A 23,252-nucleotide genomic window follows, 5' to 3' on the forward strand; every position below is an offset into this window, starting at 1 on the left:
ATGCAATGGAATGTCACACATTATGACCCTAGAAACAGTAACAACCCTGTTTACTGCTTAGAATCAATGTTTTCTCGGTTTTAGCCTGTTTCGGGACAAAATGGGTAAAAGTGGTATCTAAACACTCAATATTCAACCCGAACTCTTATGATTAATCAAATGCATTGGATTGTTACATATTTTGACTCTAGAAAGAGTAACATAGCTGTTTACTGCTTCGAATCAATGTTTTCTCTCGGTTTTAGCTTGTTTTCTCGATTTAAGTCTGTTTTGGGATAAAACGGGTTTAAGTGTTGTCTAAACACTCCAAATTCATCCCAAACTCTTACAATTAGTCAAATGCAATGGAATGTCACACATTATGACCCTAGAAACAGTAACAACCCTGTTTACTGCTTAGAATCAATGTTTTCTCGGTTTTAGCCTGTTTCGGGACAAAATGGGTAAAAGTGGTATCTAAACACTCAATATTCAACCCGAACTCTAATAATTAGTCAAATGCATTGGATTGTTACATATTTTGACCCTAGAAAGAGTAACATAGCTGTTTACTGCTTCGAATCAATGTTTTCTCTCGGTTTTAGCTTGTTTTCTCGATTTAAGTCTGTTTTGGGATAAAACGGGTTTAAGTGTTGTCTAAACACTCCAAATTCATGCCAAACTCTTACAATTAGTCAAATGCAATGGAATGTCACACATTATGACCCTAGAAACAGTAACAACCCTGTTTACTGCTTAGAATCAACGTTTTCTCGGTTTTAGCCTCTTTCGGGACAAAATGGGTAAAAGTGGTATCTAAACACTCAATATTCAACCCGATCTCTTATAATTAGTCAAATGCATTGGATTGTTACATATTTTGACCCTAGAAAGAGTAACATAGCTGTTTACTGCTTCGAATCAATGTTTTCTCTCGGTTTTAGCTTGTTTTCTCGATTTAAGTCTGGTTTGGGATAAAACGGGTTTAAGTGTTGTCTAAACACTCCAAATTCATCCCGAAATCTTACAATTAGTCAAATGCAATGGAATGTCACAGATTATGACCCTAGAAACAGTAACAACCCTATTTACTGCTTAGACTCAATGTTTTCTCGGTTTTAGCCTGTTTCGGGACAAAATGGGTAAAAGTGGTATCTAAACACTCAATATTCAACCCGAACTCTAATAATTAGTCAAATGCATTGGATTGTTACATATTTTGACCCTAGAAAGAGTAACATAGCTGTTTACTGCTTCGAATCAATGTTTTCTCTCGGTTTTAGCTTGTTTTCTCGATTTAAGTCTGTTTTGGGATAAAACGGGTTTAAGTGTTGTCTAAACACTCCAAATTCATCCCAAACTCTTACAATTAGTCAAATGCAATGGAATGTCACACATTATGACCCTAGAAACAGTAACAAATCTGTTTACTGCTTAGAATCAATGTTTTCTCGGTTTTAGCCTGTTTCGGGACAAAATGGGTAAAAGTGGTATCTAAACACTCAAAATTCAACCCGAACTCTTATAATTAGTAAAATGCATTGGATTGTTACATATTTTGACCCTAGAAAGAGTAACATAGCTGTTTACTGCTTGGAATCAATGTTTCCTCACAGTTTTAGCCTGTTCTCTCGGTTTAAGCCTGTTTTGGGATAAAACGGGTTTAAGTGTTGTCTAAACACTCCAAATTCATCCCAAACTCTTACAATTAGTCAAATGCATTGAAATGTCAAAAATTCTGACCCTAAAAACAGTAACAAAGCTGTTTACTGCTTAGAATCAACGTTTTCTCGGTTTTAGCCTCTTTCGGGACAAAATGGGTAAAAGTGGTATCTAAACACTCAAAATTCAACCGGAACTCTTATAATTAGTAAAATGCATTGGATTGTTACATATTTTGACCCTAGAAAGAGTAACATAGCTGTTTACTGCTTGGAATCAATGTTTTCTCTCAGTTTTAGCCTGTTTTCTCGGTTGAAGCTTGTTTTGGGATAAAACGGGTTTCAGTGTTGTCTAAACACTCCAAATTCATCCCAAACTCTTACAATTAGTCAAATGCAATGGAATGTCACACATTATGACCCTAGAAACAGTAACAACCCTGTTTACTGCTTAGAATCAATGTTTTCTCGGTTTTAGCCTGTTTCGGGACAAAATAGGTAAAAGTGGTATCTAAACACTCAAAATTCAACCGGAACTCTTATAATTAGTAAAATGCATTGGATTGTTACATATTTTGACCCTAGAAAGAGTAACATAGCTGTTTACTGCTTGGAATCAATGTTTTCTCTCAGTTTTAGCCTGTTTTCTCGGTTGAAGCTTGTTTTGGGATAAAACGGGTTTAAGTGTTGTCTAAACACTCCAAATTCATCCCAAACTCTTACAATTAGTAAAATGCAATGGAATGTCACACATTATGACCCTAGAAACAGTAGCAACGCTGTTTATTGCTTAGATTCAATGTTTTCTCGGCTTTAGCCTCTTTCGGGACAAAATGGGTAAAAGTGGTATCTAAACACTCAATATTCAACCCGAACTCTTATAGTTAATGAAATGCATTGGATTGTTACATATTTTGACTCTACAAAGAGTAACATAGCTGTTTACTGCTTTGAATCAATGTTTTCTCTCGGTTTTAGCTTGTTTTCTTTGATTTAAGTCTGTTTTGGGAAAAAACGGGTTTCAGTGTTGTCTAAAGACTCCAAATTCATCCCAAACTCTTACAATTAGTCAAATGCAATGGAATGTCACACATTATGACCCTAGAAACAGTAACAACCCTGTTTACTGCTTAGAATCAATGTTTTCTCGGTTTTAGCCTGTTTCGGGACAAAATGGGTAAAAGTGGTATCTAAACACTCAATATTCAACCCGAACTCTAATAATTAGTCAAATGCATTCGATTGTTACATATTTTGACCCTAGAAAGAGTAACATAGCTGTTTACTGCTTCGAATCAATGTTTTCTCTCGGTTTTAGCTTGTTTTCTCGATTTAAGTCTGTTTTGGGATAAAACGGGTTTAAGTGTTGTCTAAACACTCCAAATTCATCCCAAACTCTTACAATTAGTCAAATGCAATGGAATGTCACACATTATGACCCTAGAAACAGTAACAACCCTGTTTACTGCTTAGAATCAATGTTTTCTCGGTTTTAGCCTGTTTCGGGACAAAATGGGTAAAAGTGGTATCTAAACACTCAATATTCAACCCGAACTCTTATAATTAATCAAATGCATTGGATTGTTACATATTTTGACTCTAGAAAGAGTAACATAGCTGTTTACTGCTTCGAATCAATGTTTTCTCTCGGTTTTAGCTTGTTTTCTCGATTTAAGTCTGTTTTGGGATAAAACGGGTTTAAGTGTTGTCTAAACACTCCAAATTCATCCCAAACTCTTACAATTAGTCAAATGCAATGGAATGTCACACATTATGACCCTAGAAACAGTAACAACCCTGTTTACTGCTTAGAATCAATGTTTTCTCGGTTTTAGCCTGTTTCGGGACAAAATGGGTAAAAGTGATATCTAAACACTCAAAATTCAACCCGAACTCTTATAATTAGTAAAATGCATTGGATTGTTACATATTTTGACCCTAGAAAGAGTAACATAGCTGTTTACTGCTTGGAATCAATGTTTTCTCACAGTTTTAGCCTGTTCTCTCGGTTTAAGCCTGTTTTGGGATAAAACGGGTTTAAGTGTTGTCTAAACACTCCAAATTCATCCCAAAATCTTAAAATTAGTCAAATGCAATGGAATGTCACACATTATGACCCTAGAATCAGTAAAAACCCTGTTTACTGCTTAGAATCAACGTTTTCTCGGTTTTAGCCTCTTTCGGGACAAAATGGGTAAAAGTGGTATCTAAACACTCAATATTCAACCCGATCTCTTATAATTAGTCAAATGCATTGGATTGTTACATATTTTGACCCTAGAAAGAGTAACATAGCTGTTTACTGCTTCGAATCAATGTTTTCTCTCGGTTTTAGCTTGTTTTCTCGATTTAAGTCTGGTTTGGGATAAAACGGGTTTAAGTGTTGTCTAAACACTCCAAATTCATCCCGAAATCTTACAATTAGTCAAATGCAATGGAATGTCACAGATTATGACCCTAGAAACAGTAACAACCCTATTTACTGCTTAGACTCAATGTTTTCTCGGTTTTAGCCTGTTTCGGGACAAAATGGGTAAAAGTGGTATCTAAACACTCAATATTCAACCCGAACTCTAATAATTAGTCAAATGCATTGGATTGTTACATATTTTGACCCTAGAAAGAGTAACATAGCTGTTTACTGCTTCGAATCAATGTTTTCTCTCGGTTTTAGCTTGTTTTCTCGATTTAAGTCTGTTTTGGGATAAAACGGGTTTAAGTGTTGTCTAAACACTCCAAATTCATCCCAAACTCTTACAATTAGTCAAATGCAATGGAATGTCACACATTATGGCCCTAGAAACAGTAACAAATCTGTTTACTGCTTAGAATCAATGTTTTCTCGGTTTTAGCCTGTTTCGGGACAAAATGGGTAAAAGTGGTATCTAAACACTCAAAATTCAACCCGAACTCTTATAATTAGTAAAATGCATTGGATTGTTACATATTTTGACCCTAGAAAGAGTAACATAGCTGTTTACTGATTGGAATCAATGTTTCCTCACAGTTTTAGCCTGTTCTCTCGGTTTAAGCCTGTTTTGGGATAAAACGGGTTTAAGTGTTGTCTAAACACTCCAAATTCATCCCAAACTCTTACAATTAGTCAAATGCATTGAAATGTCAAAAATTCTGACCCTAAAAACAGTAACAAAGCTGTTTACTGCTTAGAATCAACGTTTTCTCGGTTTTAGCCTCTTTCGGGACAAAATGGGTAAAAGTGGTATCTAAACACTCAAAATTCAACCGGAACTCTTATAATTAGTAAAATGCATTGGATTGTTACATATTTTGACCCTAGAAAGAGTAACATAGCTGTTTACTGCTTGGAATCAATGTTTTCTCTCAGTTTTAGCCTGTTTTCTCGGTTGAAGCTTGTTTTGGGATAAAACGGGTTTCAGTGTTGTCTAAACACTCCAAATTCATCCCAAACTCTTACAATTAGTCAAATGCAATGGAATGTCACACATTATGACCCTAGAAACAGTAACAACCCTGTTTACTGCTTAGAATCAATGTTTTCTCGGTTTTAGCCTGTTTCGGGACAAAATAGGTAAAAGTGGTATCTAAACACTCAAAATTCAACCGGAACTCTTATAATTAGTAAAATGCATTGGATTGTTACATATTTTGACCCTAGAAAGAGTAACATAGCTGTTTACTGCTTGGAATCAATGTTTTCTCTCAGTTTTAGCCTGTTTTCTCGGTTGAAGCTTGTTTTGGGATAAAACGGGTTTAAGTGTTGTCTAAACACTCCAAATTCATCCCAAACTCTTACAATTAGTAAAATGCAATGGAATGTCACACATTATGACCCTAGAAACAGTAGCAACGCTGTTTATTGCTTAGATTCAATGTTTTCTCGGCTTTAGCCTCTTTCGGGACAAAATGGGTAAAAGTGGTATCTAAACACTCAATATTCAACCCGAACTCTTATAATTAATGAAATGCATTGGATTGTTACATATTTTGACTCTACAAAGAGTAACATAGCTGTTTACTGCTTTGAATCAATGTTTTCTCTCGGTTTTAGCTTGTTTTCTTTGATTTAAGTCTGTTTTGGGAAAAAACGGGTTTCAGTGTTGTCTAAACACTCCAAATTCATCCCAAACTCTTACAATTAGTCAAATGCAATGGAATGTCACACATTATGACCCTAGAAACAGTAACAACCCTGTTTACTGCTTAGAATCAATGTTTTCTCGGTTTTAGCCTGTTTCGGGACAAAATGGGTAAAAGTGGTATCTAAACACTCAATATTCAACCCGAACTCTAATAATTAGTCAAATGCATTCGATTGTTACATATTTTGACCCTAGAAAGAGTAACATAGCTGTTTACTGCTTCGAATCAATGTTTTCTCTCGGTTTTAGCTTGTTTTCTCGATTTAAGTCTGTTTTGGGATAAAACGGGTTTAAGTGTTGTCTAAACACTCCCAATTCATCCCAAACTCTTACAATTAGTCAAATACAATGGAATGTCACACATTATGACCCTAGAAACAGTAACAACCCTGTTTACTGCTTAGAATCAACGTTTTCTCGGTTTTAGCCTCTTTCGGGACAAAATGGGTAAAAGTGATATCTAAACACTCAAAATTCAACCCGAACTCTTATAATTAGTAAAATGCATTGGATTGTTACATATTTTGACCCTAGAAAGAGTAACATAGCTGTTTACTGCTTCGAATCAATGTTTTCTCTCGGTTTTAGCTTGTTTTCTCGATTTAAGTCTGTTTTGGGATAAAACGGGTTTAAGTGTTGTCTAAACACTCCAAATTCATCCCAAACTCTTACAATTAGTCAAATGCAATGGAATGTCACACATTATGACCCTAGAAACAGTGACAACCCTGTTTACTGCTTAGAATCAATGTTTTCTCGGTTTTAGCCTGTTTCGGGACAAAATGGGTAAAAGTGGTATCTAAACACTCAATATTCAACCCGAACTCTTATAATTAATCAAATGCATTGGATTGTTACATATTTTGACTCTAGAAAGAGTAACATAGCTGTTTACTGCTTCGAATCAATGTTTTCTCTCGGTTTTAGCTTGTTTTCTCGATTTAAGTCTGTTTTGGGATAAAACGGGTTTAAGTGTTGTCTAAACACTCCAAATTCATGCCAAACTCTTACAATTAGTCAAATGCAATGGAATGTCACACATTATGACCCTAGAAACAGTAACAACCCTGTTTACTGCTTAGAATCAACGTTTTCTCGGTTTTAGCCTCTTTCGGGACAAAATGGGTAAAAGTGGTATCTAAACACTCAATATTCAACCCGATCTCTTATAATTAGTCAAATGCATTGGATTGTTACATATTTTGACCCTAGAAAGAGTAACATAGCTGTTTACTGCTTCGAATCAATGTTTTCTCTCGGTTTTAGCTTGTTTTCTCGATTTAAGTCTGGTTTGGGATAAAACGGGTTTAAGTGTTGTCTAAACACTCCAAATTCATCCCAAACTCTTACAATTAGTCAAATGTATTGAAATGTCAAAACTTCTGACCCTAGAAACAGTAACAAAGCTGTTTACTGCTTAGAATCAACGTTTTCTCGGTTTTAGCCTCTTTCGGGACAAAATGGGTAAAAGTGGTATCTAAACACTCAAAACTCAACCGGAACTCTTATAATTAGTAAAATGCATTGGATTGTTACCTATTTTGACCCTAGAAAGAGTAACATAGCTGTTTACTGCTTGGAATCAATGTTTTCTCTTAGTTTTAGCTTGTTTTCTCGATTTAAGTCTGTTTTGGGATAAAACGGGTTTAAGTGTTGTCTAAACACTCCAAATGTAAGACTTTGTAGAATAAAGAAGAGAATCAAGAGATTGATGAGAGATATCGGTAGACAAAGAGAATGAGGAAGAAGAAAAGATTAGGTTCTTGTTCCATAAGAATCAATAATACAAGGTGGCTATGAGCCTATTTAAGGAAACACAAACTAGGGCTACTCCCTTGACCGAGACACACAAGTGGGATAGGGACATTAGGAGAGAGACACACTACATCCCAAGGTGAAAGCGACAGCCCATCCTTACCAAACATGTGACTATTTCCTTCCCTTCTCTCTAACGGTTATAATGTGCTTCTCGATCCTTCTAGTGGGCTTCAGGCCTCCTCTCCATTCCTTATCACTAGAAGACTCGGCCATTTCACCACACTTGTACGGACAGCCCATATTCAACACTCGTACGGACGGCCATGGCTGCCTTAGGCTTATTCTTTTGGTCAATACTCCCCCTCAAGCTTAGTCTAATGAAATGGCTAAGCTTGGAACCCGTGAAGCAGCACCTCATTAAAAACCTTGACTTAGAAAACCTCATGGGACAAAACCAAGTCAAGGGAAAAAGAGTGTGCTGTCCACGGATTAGAGAAGCTTGATCATGGCCGTGTAATGTCTACAAGTCCAAGTTTGCTATAGATGTGATCACAAACCTTGGAGCTTGCAGACTTGGTGAAGATGTCAGCTAGCTGATCTTGACTCCTTGTGTGGCATGGTAACACCACTCCTTCTTCAATCTTCTCTCTCACCTTGTGGCAATCGCTTTCTATGTGCTTGGTCCTCTCATGAAAGACCGAGTTTGTGGCAATGTGGATGGCCGCTTCATTGTCGCAGTGCATGGTCATGGGCTGCTTTGTTTCGATGCCTAAGTCCTTGAGTAGACCCTTCAGCCATGTCATCTCGTTAGTGAGCTTCCTCATAGCTCTATACTCGGCCTCGGCGCTAGAGCATGAAACCACCTTTTGTTTCTTAGACCTCCATGTAACCATGTTGCCTCCAACGAACGTGCAGTACCCAGTAGTGGATCTTCTATCCAGCGTGTCGCCATTGTAATCCGCATCACAGTAGCCAACAATCTCGGTGTTGTCATTCTTGCCCATCCAAATACCTTGACCCGGACTGCCCTTGAGATAGCTTAGGATCCTCTCGACTTGACTCCATTGGTACTTGCTTGGTGCCTTCATATGTTGGCTAACCTGATTCACAGCATAACATATGTCAGGTCGTGTGATAGTAAGGTATATTAGCTTACCTACAAGCCGGCGGTAGCGTGTGACGTCTAAGAATGGCTCGTCCATTGGTTCCTTAGGTCGGCCTTCTTTTTCCCGTAAGCTCTCCCCCTTTCGCTTGAGCTGGTAGTCTTCATCAAGTGGCGTAGCGACCGGAGACACACCAAGCTTGCCAGTCTCCTCTAACAAGTCAAGAGTGTACTTGCGTTGTGAGAGGAAGAGTCCTTCCGGTGAGCGACAAATTTCAATACCAAGAAAGTATTTGAGTTCCCCAAGGTCCTTGATGTCAAATGCCGACTTGAGGGAGTCCTTGGTGTCCTGAATGGCCGCCTTATCATCACCAGTCACGATGATATCGTCGACGTATATGAGCACCACCACCCAACCAATAGAGGTGCGACGTGTGAAGAGAGTATGATCAGCCTCCGATCGCTTAAAACCAGAAGTCTTGAGAGTAGAGCTTAGTTTGTGGTACCAAGCTCGTGGGGACTGCTTAAGGCCATAGATGGCCTTACGTAGCCTCAAGACTTTTCCGGGTGTAACCATGTCTTCAAGGCCGGGAGGAGGCGTCATGTACACTTCTTCATCAAGTTCACCTTGAAGAAAGGCGTTCTTCACATCCATCTGCCATAAGTCCCATGATAGGTTGACAGCAAGAGACAGCACAACCCGAACCGTATGGAGCTTGGCCACGGGTGCAAAGGTGTCCGTGTAGTCCGCACCATAGGTTTGGGTGAAGCCACGGGCCACTAACCGGGCTTTATGCCGTTCAATGTCACCATTGCTCAAATACTTTATGGTGAACACCCATTTGGAGCTAACTGCCCGCTTGCCTTGAGGAAGATCCGATTCGTCCCACGTATGATTCCGGATCATGGCGCCGGTTTCATCCTTGACCGCATCTAACCAAACCTGATGCTCCTTGGCTTCATCATATGTCTGCGGGATCCAATTGGCGTCAACTTGGCCAAAGAAAGCTTGGTGATCAGCAGGTAACAGCTCAAGGGAACAAACGGACTGGATGGGATGAGCGACGGCTTGACTGTTGTAATATACACGCTTGTTCTTCCAAGTGGAGGGGTCAGATCGAGGTCTGGTGCTCCGACGCAGGACTGGTGCAGGAGGTGGATCCGTCCTAGGCAACTCCGTTGACGTACCGTCCGTAAGAACCGTCTCCGTGGTTTCCTCGGTAGGAGCCGCTGCCGGAGCATGTGTGTCCGGTGTAGGGCCAGGAACAGGAACACCGGCTATGGGTAGGCCAGACTCAAGGGACACACTATCTTGGGCTGAAACATTGTTATTCGTATCTCCTTGGTCAGACCCACCGTCGGTAGGAGTTTGGCGTAGCATAGGCTGCACGACACCCGTTGGTGGAGACGGGTTGCCAAGGTGATCAAGAAGGAACCTTAGACTTGAAGCTCGGTCATTAGGTGAGTGAGAGAGGTCTTTAAGGTTGTTCCAGTCCTTCTTGTCATAGTAGCCCACATTCTCTAGGAACCGGACATCTCGGGAGACATATAGACGACTTGTGGCCGGATCATAACATTTGTACCCCTTTTGTGTGGTAGAGTAGCCAATGAACATGCACTTTGTACTCTTGGCATCCAGCTTACTCCTTTGTTCTCCTGGTACTAACACAAAACAAACACAACCAAAAACGCGTAAGTGATCAAGGGATGGTTTAAATTTGTTTAGTACTTCAAATGGAGATAAGTCATGAAGAACTCGGGTTGGTGTCCGGTTGATGAGATAGCATGCAGTCATCACAGCATCACCCCAATATCGTTTGGGAACACTAGAGTGGAACATGATTGCCCGCGCCACTTCCATGAGATGCCGGTTCTTTCTCTCGGCCACACCATTTTGTTGTGGCGTGTAGGGACAACTAGTTTGATGGAGAATGCCATGCTTGGAGAGATGTTCTTTGAACTTGCAACTTGTGTATTCTCCACCATTATCAGACCTAAGTACCTTAAGTTTTGCATTAAAGTGATTAGTCACATAGTTTTGAAAGTTGACAAAGGCATCAAACACTCTATCTTTAGAAGGCAATAAGGTAATCCAAGTATATTTTGATTTTTCATCAATAAAAGTCACAAAATACTTGTTATTATCTCTAGATAGGCATGGTGAAGTCCAAACATCTGAGTGAACTAAATCAAAACAATTTTCATAAATAGTAGTTGACTTAGGAAAGATAGACTTGCAATGTTTTCCAAGAATACAAGGTTCACAAGTAGAATTATCAAAAGAAATATTGGGAAACATTAGTCCTAAAGCACGCGAATGAGGGTGGCCTAGCCTAGCATGCCACACCATATTCGAATCAACAACAAAACAAGACTTAATAGAAGATAAATTTGGATCGGTTTTCTCTAGGACATAGAGATCTCCACTCCCTTGCCCTTCTCCAAGAACCTTTCCAGTCTCAATATCCTGAAAATGAACACTGTTAGGACCAAAAATTGCATAACAATTCAAATCATTTGTGGCCCTCTTAACCGATAGAAGATTGGAGGTAAATGTAGGCATAAAGAAAGCTTTTGAGGTTTTATCAAAAAGTTTCAAGTCCCCTATCCCTTTTACTGGTATTTGATCTCCATTAGCAATAACAACATTCCCTAAAGCCGGTTTTATGTTGTCAATTAACCTAGGGTTGCTAATCATATGATGTGAAGCCCCCGAGTCAATAACAAGCGATTTACTAGGCTTAGAGGTAAAGAAAGAGATACCAGACTCCTTGAGTGAGGCAATGGAGCGGATGAGAGCCTCAAGGTCTGACTTCCTCACCACATCTCCATAGGCTGCGGTCATGGCCACCTCATCTCCCTGCTTTGATGATCCGGCTCCCTTGTCGCTAACCGCTTCCTTTGAGAAGTTGGCTTTGAACTTGGCCGGCTTGAGATGAGGATGGAGAACCCAGCATTTGTCTTTCAGGTGGCCCCGCTTCTTGCAGTGGTCGCATACCCACACCTTCCTCTCCTCTTGCTTGTACACTCCTTTGTTGGCCGTAGCAAGCTCCCCCTTACCGCTAAACAAATCAAGAGATCCTTGTTCTTTCTGAATTTGGGAGCAAATATCTTCAAAGGAGGGAAGCTTCTCTGCCCTTAGGATGTGCTTCAAGAGGTCATTGAAGGATGGGTTCAAGGTAAGGAGGAGTCCAAAGATCTTGTCTTGCTCCTTCCTTTCGTTTAGCACACTCGCCTCAAGTGTACTTGGCCGCAACATGTCAAGCTCGGACCATAGTGCACGGAACTTACCAAGATGCTTAGTGAACTCCACATCATCTTGGTTAAGGTCGTTTATGGCCTTCTTGACCTCAAAGACTCTAGTCATGTTAGAGACATTACCATACACGCCTTTAAGTGTTTCCCACAGTTCCTTGGCCGTCTCGCAGTATGAGTAGGCCTCAAGGATAGGCGTGTCCAGAGAGTTTTGGAGAACAGATAGGACAACTTGGTCTTCTTGGAACCATTTGGCCTTCCTCTCGCTCTCTTCCTCCGCTTCCGCCTCGGAAGCGTCCTCTCCTTTGGGGTTTTTCTTTGGGACATAGTCGGACTCGACATGACTCCAAAGGCCACGACCTCCAAGGGCGGTTCTTGTGGTTCTTGTCCACAGCAAGTAGTTTGTCCCCTTTAGGACAATCGGTGAAACAATGGGCTTGGCGTTTTCCATGGTCGGATTTCTATGGACCGATGGGTAAAGCTTTTACCCGGAGAATAAAAGAGATGCGAGTAAGAAGAAATGGAGATAAGGAGACTAGAGTGTAGAAATGAGTAGGAGAATGAGATTAGACTGTAGAGAATCGAAGAACTTGCTCTGATACCATGTAAGACTTTGTAGAATAAAGAAGAGAATCAAGAGATTGATGAGAGATATCGGTAGACAAAGAGAATGAGGAAGAAGAAAAGATTAGGTTCTTGTTCCATAAGAATCAATAATACAAGGTGGCTATGAGCCTATTTAAGGAAACACAAACTAGGGCTACTCCCTTGACCGAGACACACAAGTGGGATAGGGACATTAGGAGAGAGACACACTACATCCCAAGGTGAAAGCGACAGCCCATCCTTACCAAACATGTGACTATTTCCTTCCCTTCTCTCTAACGGTTATAATGTGCTTCTCGATCCTTCTAGTGGGCTTCAGGCCTCCTCTCCATTCCTTATCACTAGAAGACTCGGCCATTTCACCACACTTGTACGGACAGCCCATATTCAACACTCGTACGGACGGCCATGGCTGCCTTAGGCTTATTCTTTTGGTCAATACCAAATTCATCCCAAACTCTTACAATTAGTCAAATACAATGGAATGTCACACATTATGACCCTAGAAACAGTAACAACCCTGTTTACTGCTTAGAATCAACGTTTTCTCGGTTTTAGCCTCTTTCGGGACAAAATGGGTAAAAGTGATATCTAAACACTCAAAATTCAACCCGAACTCTTATAATTAGTAAAATGCATTGGATTGTTACATATTTTGACCCTAGAAAGAGTAACATAGCTGTTTACTGCTTCGAATCAATGTTTTCTCTCGGTTTTAGCTTGTTTTCTCGATTTAAGTCTGTTTTGGGATAAAACGGGTTTAAGTGTTGTCTAAACACTCCAAATTCATGCCAAACTCTTACAATTAGTCAAATGCAATGGAATGTCACACATTATGACCCTAGAAACAGTAACAACCCTGTTTACTGCTTAGAATCAACGTTTTCTCGGTTTTAGCCTCTTTCGGGACAAAATGGGTAAAAGTGGTATCTAAACACTCAATATTCAACCCGATCTCTTATAATTAGTCAAATGCATTGGATTGTTACATATTTTGACCCTAGAAAGAGTAACATAGCTGTTTACTGCTTCGAATCAATGTTTTCTCTCGGTTTTAGCTTGTTTTCTCGATTTAAGTCTGGTTTGGGATAAAACGGGTTTAAGTGTTGTCTAAACACTCCAAATTCATCCCAAACTCTTACAATTAGTCAAATGTATTGAAATGTCAAAACTTCTGACCCTAGAAACAGTAACAAAGCTGTTTACTGCTTAGAATCAACGTTTTCTCGGTTTTAGCCTCTTTCGGGACAAAATGGGTAAAAGTGGTATCTAAACACTCAAAACTCAACCGGAACTCTTATAATTAGTAAAATGCATTGGATTGTTACATATTTTGACCCTAGAAAGAGTAACATAGCTGTTTACTGCTTGGAATCAATGTTTTCTCTTAGTTTTAGCCTGTTTTCTCGGTTTAAGCCTGTTTTGGGATAAAACGGGTTTAAGTGTTGTCTAAACACTCCAAATTCATCTCAAACTCTTACAAGTAGTCAAATGCAATGGAATGTCACACATTATGACCCTAGAAACAGTAGCAACGCTGTTTATTGCTTAGATTCAATGTTTTCTCGGCTTTAGCCTCTTTCGGGACAAAATGGGTAAAAGTGGTATCTAAACACTCAATATTCAACCCGAACTCTTATAATTAGTCAAATGCATTGGATTGTTACATATTTTGACCCTAGAAAGAATAACATAGCTTTTTACTGCTTCGAATCAATGCTTTCTCTCGGTTTTAGCTTGTTTTCTCGATTTAAGTTTGTTTTGGGAAAAAACGGGTTGAAGTGTTGTCTAAACACTCCAAATTCATCCAAACTCTTACAATTAGTCAAATGCAATGGAATGTCACACATTATGATCCTAAAAACAGTACCAACGCTGTTTATTGCTTAGATTCAATGTTTTCTCGGCTTTAGCCTGTTTCGGGACAAAATGGGTAAAAGTGGTATCTAAACACTCAATATTCAACCCGAACTCTTATAATTTAATCAAATGCATTGGATTGTTACATATTTTGACTCTAGAAAGAGTAACATAGCTGTTTACTGCTTCGAATCAATGTTTTCTCTCGGTTTTAGCTTGTTTTCTCGATTTAAGTCTGTTTTGGGAAAAAACGGGTTTCAGTGTTGTCTAAACACTCCAAATTCATCCCGAAATCTTACAATTAGTCAAATGCAATGGAATGTCACACATTGTGACCCTAGAAACAGTAACAACCCTGTTTACTGCTTAGAATCAATGTTTTCTCGGTTTTAGCCTGTTTCGGGACAAAATGGGTAAAAGTGGTATCTAAACACTCAATATTCAACCCGAACTCTAATAATTAGTCAAATGCATTGGATTGTTACATATTTTGACCCTAGAAAGAGTAACATAGCTGTTTACTGCTTGGAATCAATGTTTTCTCTCAGTTTTAGCCTGTTTTCTCGGTTGAAGCTTGTTTTGGGATAAAACGGGTTTAAGTGTTGTCTAAACACTCCAAATTCATCCCAAACTCTTACAATTAGTCAAATGCAATGGAATGTCACACATTATGACCCTAGAAACAGTAACAACCCTGTTTACTGCTTAGAATCAATGTTTTCTCGGTTTTAGCCTGTTTCGGGACAAAATGGGTAAAAGTGGTATCTAAACACTCAATATTCAACCGGAACTCTTATAATTAGTAAAATGCATTGGATTGTTACATATTTTGACCCTAGAAAGAGTAACATAGCTGTTTACTGCTTGGAATCAATGTTTTCTCTCAGTTTTAGCCTGTTTTCTCGGTTGAAGCTTGTTTTGGGATAAAACGGGTTTAAGTGTTGTCCAAACACTCCAAATTCATCCCAAACTCTTACAATTAGTAAAATGCAATGGAATGTCACACATTATGACCCTAGAAACAGTAGCAACGCTGTTTATTGCTTAGATTCAATGTTTTCTCGGCTTTAGCCTCTTTCGGGACAAAATGGGTAAAAGTTGTATCTAAACACTCAATATTCAACCCGAACTCTTATCATTAATGAAATGCATTGGATTGTTACATATTTTGACTCTAGAAAGAGTAACATAGCTGTTTACTGCTTTGAATCAATGTTTTCTCTCGGTTTTAGCTTGTTTTCTTTGATTTAAGTCTGTTTTGGGAAAAAACGGGTTTAAGTGTTGTCTAAACACTCCAAATTCATCCCAAACTCTTACAATTAGTCAAATGTATTGAAATGTCAAAACTTCTGACCCTAGAAACAGTAACAAAGCTGTTTACTGCTTAGAATCAACGTTTTCTCGGTTTTAGCCTCTTTCGGGACAAAATGGGTAAAAGTGGTATCTAAACACTCAAAACTCAACCGGAACTCTTATAATTAGTAAAATGCATTGGATTGTTACATATTTTGACCCTAGAAAGAGTAACATAGCTGTTTACTGCTTGGAATCAATGGTTTCTCAGTTTTAGCCTGTTTTCTCGGTTTAAGCCTGTTTTGGGATAAAACGGGTTTAAGTGTTGTCTAAACACTCCAAATTCATCTCAAACTCTTACAAGTAGTCAAATGCAATGGAATGTCACACATTATGACCCTAGAAACAGTAGCAACGCTGTTTATTGCTTAGATTCAATGTTTTCTCGGCTTTAGCCTCTTTCGGGACAAAATGGGTAAAAGTGGTATCTAAACACTCAATATTCAACCGGAACTCTTATAATTAGTAAAATGCATTGGATTGTTACATATTTTGACCCTAGAAAGAGTAACATAGCTGTTTACTGCTTGGAATCAATGTTTTCTCTCAGTTTTAGCCTGTTTTCTCGGTTGAAGCTTGTTTTGGGATAAAACGGGTTTAAGTGTTGTCTAAACACTCCAAATTCATCCCAAACTCTTACAATTAGTAAAATGCAATGGAATGTCACACATTATGACCCTAGAAACAGTAGCAACGCTGTTTATTGCTTAGATTCAATGTTTTCTCGGCTTTAGCCTCTTTCGGGACAAAATGGGTAAAAGTGGTATCTAAACACTCAATATTCAACCCGAACTCTTATAATTAATCAAATGCATTGGATTGTTACATATTTTGACTCTAGAAAGAGTAACATAGCTGTTTACTGCTTCGAATCAATGTTTTCTCTCGGTTTTAGCTTGTTTTCTCGATTTAAGTCTGTTTTGGGATAAAACGGGTTTAAGTGTTGTCTAAACACTCCAAATTCATCCCAAACTCTTACAATTAGTCAAATGCAATGGAATGTCACACATTATGACCCTAGAAACAGTAACAACCCTGTTTACTGCTTAGAATCAATGTTTTCTCGGTTTTAGCCTGTTTCGGGACAAAATGGGTAAAAGTGATATCTAAACACTCAAAATTCAACCCGAACTCTTATAATTAGTAAAATGCATTGGATTGTTACATATTTTGACCCTAGAAAGAGTAACATAGCTGTTTACTGCTTGGAATCAATGTTTTCTCACAGTTTTAGCCTGTTCTCTCGGTTTAAGTCTGTTTTGGGATAAAACGGGTTTAAGTGTTGTCTAAACACTCCAAATTCATCCCAAACTCTTACAATTAGTCAAATGTATTGAAATGTCAAAACTTCTGACCCTAGAAACAGTAACAAAGCTGTTTACTGCTTAGAATCAACGTTTTCTCGGTTTTAGCCTCTTTCGGGACAAAATGGGTAAAAGTGGTATCTAAACACTCAAAACTCAACCGGAACTCTTATAATTAGTAAAATGCATTGGATTGTTACATATTTTGACCCTAGAAAGAGTAACATAGCTGTTTACTGCTTGGAATCAATGTTTTCTCTCAGTTTTAGCCTGTTTTCTCGGTTTAAGCCTGTTTTGGGATAAAACGGGTTTAAGTGTTGTCTAAACACTCCAAATTCATCTCAAACTCTTACAAGTAGTCAAATGCAATGGAATGTCACACATTATGACCCTAGAAACAGTAGCAACGCTGTTTATTGCTTAGATTCAATGTTTTCTCGGCTTTAGCCTCTTTCGGGACAAAATGGGTAAAAGTGGTATCTAAACACTCAATATTCAACCCGAACTCTTATAATTAGTCAAATGCATTGGATTGTTACATATTTTGACCCTAGAAAGAATAACATAGCTGTTTACTGCTTCGAATCAATGCTTTCTCTCGGTTTTAGCTTGTTTTCTCGATTTAAGTTTGTTTTGGGAAAAAACGGGTTGAAGTGTTGTCTAAACACTCCAAATTCATCCAAACTCTTACAATTAGTCAAATGCAATGGAATGTCACACATTATGATCCTAAAAACAGTAGCAACGCTGTTTATTGCTTAGATTCAGTGTTTTCTCGGCTTTAGCCTGTTTCGGGACAAAATGGGTAAAAGTGGTATCTAAACACTCAATATTCAACCCGAACTCTTATAATTTAATCAAATGCATTGGATTGTTACATATTTTGACTCTAGAAAGAGTAACATAGCTGTTTACTGCTTCGAATCAATGTTTTCTCTCGGTTTTAGCTTGTTTTCTCGATTTAAGTCTGTTTTGGGAAAAAACGGGTTTCAGTGTTGTCTAAACACTCCAAATTCATCCCGAAATCTTACAATTAGTCAAATGCAATGGAATGTCACACATTGTGACCCTAGAAACAGTAACAACCCTGTTTACTGCTTAGAATCAATGTTTTCTCGGTTTTAGCCTGTTTCGGGACAAAATGGGTAAAAGTGGTATCTAAACACTCAATATTCAACCCGAACTCTAATAATTAGTCAAATGCATTGGATTGTTACATATTTTGACCCTAGAAAGAGTAACATAGCTGTTTACTGCTTCGAATCAATGTTTTCTCTCGGTTTTAGCTTGTTTTCTCGATTTAAGTCTGTTTTGGGATAAAACGGGTTTAAGTGTTGTCTAAACACTCCAAATTCATCCCAAACTCTTACAATTAGTCAAATGCAATGGAATGTCACACATTATGACCCTAGAAACAGTAACAACCCTGTTTACTGCTTAGAATCAATGTTTTCTCGGTTTTAGCCTGTTTCGGGACAAAATGGGTAAAAGTGGTATCTAAACACTCAATATTCAACCGGAACTCTTATAATTAGTAAAATGCATTGGATTGTTACATATTTTGACCCTAGAAAGAGTAACATAGCTGTTTACTGCTTGGAATCAATGTTTTCTCTCAGTTTTAGCCTGTTTTCTCGGTTGAAGCTTGTTTTGGGATAAAACGGGTTTAAGTGTTGTCTAAACACTCCAAATTCATCCCAAACTCTTACAATTAGTAAAATGCAATGGAATGTCACACATTATGACCCTAGAAACAGTAGCAACGCTGTTTATTGCTTAGATTCAATGTTTTCTCGGCTTTAGCCTCTTTCGGGACAAAATGGGTAAAAGTGGTATCTAAACACTCAATATTCAACCCGAACTCTTATAATTAATCAAATGCATTGGATTGTTACATATTTTGACTCTAGAAAGAGTAACATAGCTGTTTACTGCTTCGAATCAATGTTTTCTCTCGGTTTTAGCTTGTTTTCTCGATTTAAGTCTGTTTTGGGATAAAACGGGTTTAAGTGTTGTCTAAACACTCCAAATTCATCCCAAACTCTTACAATTAGTCAAATGCAATGGAATGTCACACATTATGACCCTAGAAACAGTAACAACCCTGTTTACTGCTTAGAATCAATGTTTTCTCGGTTTTAGCCTGTTTCGGGACAAAATGGGTAAAAGTGATATCTAAACACTCAAAATTCAACCCGAACTCTTATAATTAGTAAAATGCATTGGATTGTTACATATTTTGACCCTAGAAAGAGTAACATAGCTGTTTACTGCTTGGAATCAATGTTTTCTCACAGTTTTAGCCTGTTCTCTCGGTTTAAGTCTGTTTTGGGATAAAACGGGTTTAAGTGTTGTCTAAACACTCCAAATTCATCCCAAACTCTTACAATTAGTCAAATGTATTGAAATGTCAAAACTTCTGAACCTAGAAACAGTAACAAAGCTGTTTACTGCTTAGAATCAACGTTTTCTCGGTTTTAGCCTCTTTCGGGACAAAATGGGTAAAAGTGGTATCTAAACACTCAAAACTCAACCGGAACTCTTATAATTAGTAAAATGCATTGGATTGTTACATATTTTGACCCTAGAAAGAGTAACATAGCTGTTTACTGCTTGGAATCAATGTTTTCTCTCAGTTTTAGCCTGTTTTCTCGGTTTAAGCCTGTTTTGGGATAAAACGGGTTTAAGTGTTGTCTAAACACTCCAAATTCATCTCAAACTCTTACAAGTAGTCAAATGCAATGGAATGTCACACATTATGACCCTAGAAACAGTAGCAACGCTGTTTATTGCTTAGATTCAATGTTTTCTCGGCTTTAGCCTCTTTCGGGACAAAATGGGTAAAAGTGGTATCTAAACACTCAATATTCAACCCGAACTCTTATAATTAGTCAAATGCATTGGATTGTTACATATTTTGACCCTAGAAAGAATAACATAGCTGTTTACTGCTTCGAATCAATGCTTTCTCTCGGTTTTAGCTTGTTTTCTCGATTTAAGTTTGTTTTGGGAAAAAACGGGTTGAAGTGTTGTCTAAACACTCCAAATTCATCCAAACTCTTACAATTAGTCAAATGCAATGGAATGTCACACATTATGATCCTAAAAACAGTAGCAACGCTGTTTATTGCTTAGATTCAGTGTTTTCTCGGCTTTAGCCTGTTTCGGGACAAAATGGGTAAAAGTGGTATCTAAACACTCAATATTCAACCCGAACTCTTATAATTTAATCAAATGCATTGGATTGTTACATATTTTGACTCTAGAAAGAGTAACATAGCTGTTTACTGCTTCGAATCAATGTTTTCTCTCGGTTTTAGCTTGTTTTCTCGATTTAAGTCTGTTTTGGGAAAAAACGGGTTTCAGTGTTGTCTAAACACTCCAAATTCATCCCGAAATCTTACAATTAGTCAAATGCAATGGAATGTCACACATTGTGACCCTAGAAACAGTAACAACCCTGTTTACTGCTTAGAATCAATGTTTTCTCGGTTTTAGCCTGTTTCGGGACAAAATGGGTAAAAGTGGTATCTAAACACTCAATATTCAACCCGAACTCTAATAATTAGTCAAATGCATTGGATTGTTACATATTTTGACCCTAGAAAGAGTAACATAGCTGTTTACTGCTTCGAATCAATGTTTTCTCTCGGTTTTAGCTTGTTTTCTCGATTTAAGTCTGTTTTGGGATAAAACGGGTTTAAGTGTTGTCTAAACACTCCAAATTCATCCCAAACTCTTACAATTAGTCAAATGCAATGGAATGTCACACATTATGACCCTAGAAACAGTAACAACCCTGTTTACTGCTTAGAATCAATGTTTTCTCGGTTTTAGCCTGTTTCGGGACAAAATGGGTAAAAGTGGTATCTAAACACTCAATATTCAACCGGAACTCTTATAATTAGTAAAATGCATTGGATTGTTACATATTTTGACCCTAGAAAGAGTAACATAGCTGTTTACTGCTTGGAATCAATGTTTTCTCTCAGTTTTAGCCTGTTTTCTCGGTTGAAGCTTGTTTTGGGATAAAACGGGTTTAAGTGTTGTCTAAACACTCCAAATTCATCCCAAACTCTTACAATTAGTAAAATGCAATGGAATGTCACACATTATGACCCTAGAAACAGTAGCAACGCTGTTTATTGCTTAGATTCAATGTTTTCTCGGCTTTAGCCTCTTTCGGGACAAAATGGGTAAAAGTTGTATCTAAACACTCAATATTCAACCCGAACTCTTATCATTAATGAAATGCATTGGATTGTTACATATTTTGACTCTAGAAAGAGTAACATAGCTGTTTACTGCTTTGAATCAATGTTTTCTCTCGGTTTTAGCTTGTTTTCTTTGATTTAAGTCTGTTTTGGGAAAAAACGGGTTTCAGTGTTGTCTAAACACTCCAAATTCATCCCAAACTCTTACAATTAGTCAAATGCAATGGAATGTCACACATTATGACCCTAGAAACAGTAACAACCCTGTTTACTGCTTAGAATCAATGTTTTCTCGGTTTTAGCCTGTTTCGGGACAAAATGGGTAAAAGTGGTATCTAAACACTCAATATTCAACCCGAACTCTAATAATTAGTCAAATGCATTGGATTGTTACATATTTTGACCCTAGAAAGAGTAACATAGCTGTTTACTGCTTCGAATCAATGTTTTCTCTTGGTTTTAGCTTGTTTTCTCGATTTAAGTCTGTTTTGGGATAAAACGGGTTTAAGTGTTGTCTAAACACTCCAAATTCATCCCAAACTCTTACAATTAGTCAAATACAATGGAATGTCACACATTATGACCCTAGAAACAGTAACAACCCTGTTTACTGCTTAGAATCAACGTTTTCTCGGTTTTAGCCTCTTTCGGGACAAAATGGGTAAAAGTGATATCTAAACACTCAAAATTCAACCCGAACTCTTATAATTAGTAAAATGCATTGGATTGTTACATATTTTGACCCTAGAAAGAGTAACATAGCTGTTTACTGCTTGGAATCAATGTTTTCTCACAGTTTTAGCCTGTTCTCTCGGTTTAAGCCTGTTTTGGGATAAAACGGGTTTAAGTGTTGTCTAAACACTCCAAATTCATCCCAAACTCTTACAATTAGTCAAATGTATTGAAATGTCAAAACTTCTGACCCTAGAAACAGTAACAAAGCTGTTTACTGCTTAGAATCAACGTTTTCTCGGTTTTAGCCTCTTTCGGGACAAAATGGGTAAAAGTGGTATCTAAACACTCAAAACTCAACCGGAACTCTTATAATTAGTAAAATGCATTGGATTGTTACATATTTTGACCCTAGAAAGAGTAACATAGCTGTTTACTGCTTGGAATCAATGGTTTCTCAGTTTTAGCCTGTTTTCTCGGTTTAAGCCTGTTTTGGGATAAAACGGGTTTAAGTGTTGTCTAAACACTCCAAATTCATCTCAAACTCTTACAAGTAGTCAAATGCAATGGAATGTCACACATTATGACCCTAGAAACAGTAGCAACGCTGTTTATTGCTTAGATTCAATGTTTTCTCGGCTTTAGCCTCTTTCGGGACAAAATGGGTAAAAGTGGTATCTAAACACTCAATATTCAACCGGAACTCTTATAATTAGTAAAATGCATTGGATTGTTACATATTTTGACCCTAGAAAGAGTAACATAGCTGTTTACTGCTTGGAATCAATGTTTTCTCTCAGTTTTAGCTTGTTTTCTCGGTTGAAGCTTGTTTTGGGATAAAACGGGTTTAAGTGTTGTCTAAACACTCCAAATTCATCCCAAACTCTTACAATTAGTAAAATGCAATGGAATGTCACACATTATGACCCTAGAAACAGTAGCAACGCTGTTTATTGCTTAGATTCAATGTTTTCTCGGCTTTAGCCTCTTTCGGGACAAAATGGGTAAAAGTGGTATCTAAACACTCAATATTCAACCCGAACTCTTATAATTAATGAAATGCATTGGATTGTTACATATTTTGACTCTAGAAAGAGTAACATAGCTGTTTACTGCTTTGAATCAATGTTTTCTCTCGGTTTTAGCTTGTTTTCTTTGATTTAAGTCTGTTTTGGGAAAAAACGGGTTTCAGTGTTGTCTAAACACTCCAAATTCATCCCAAACTCTTACAATTAGTCAAATGCAATGGAATATCACACATTATGACCCTAGAAACAGTAACAACCCTGTTTACTGCTTAGAATCAATGTTTTCTCGGTTTTAGCCTGTTTCGGGACAAAATGGGTAAAAGTGGTATCTAAACACTC

This window comes from Camelina sativa, chromosome 16 (genome assembly GCF_030686135.1).
Source record: "Camelina sativa cultivar CO46 ecotype springtype chromosome 16, ASM3068613v1".
Classification (NCBI taxonomy): domain Eukaryota; kingdom Viridiplantae; phylum Streptophyta; class Magnoliopsida; order Brassicales; family Brassicaceae; genus Camelina; species Camelina sativa.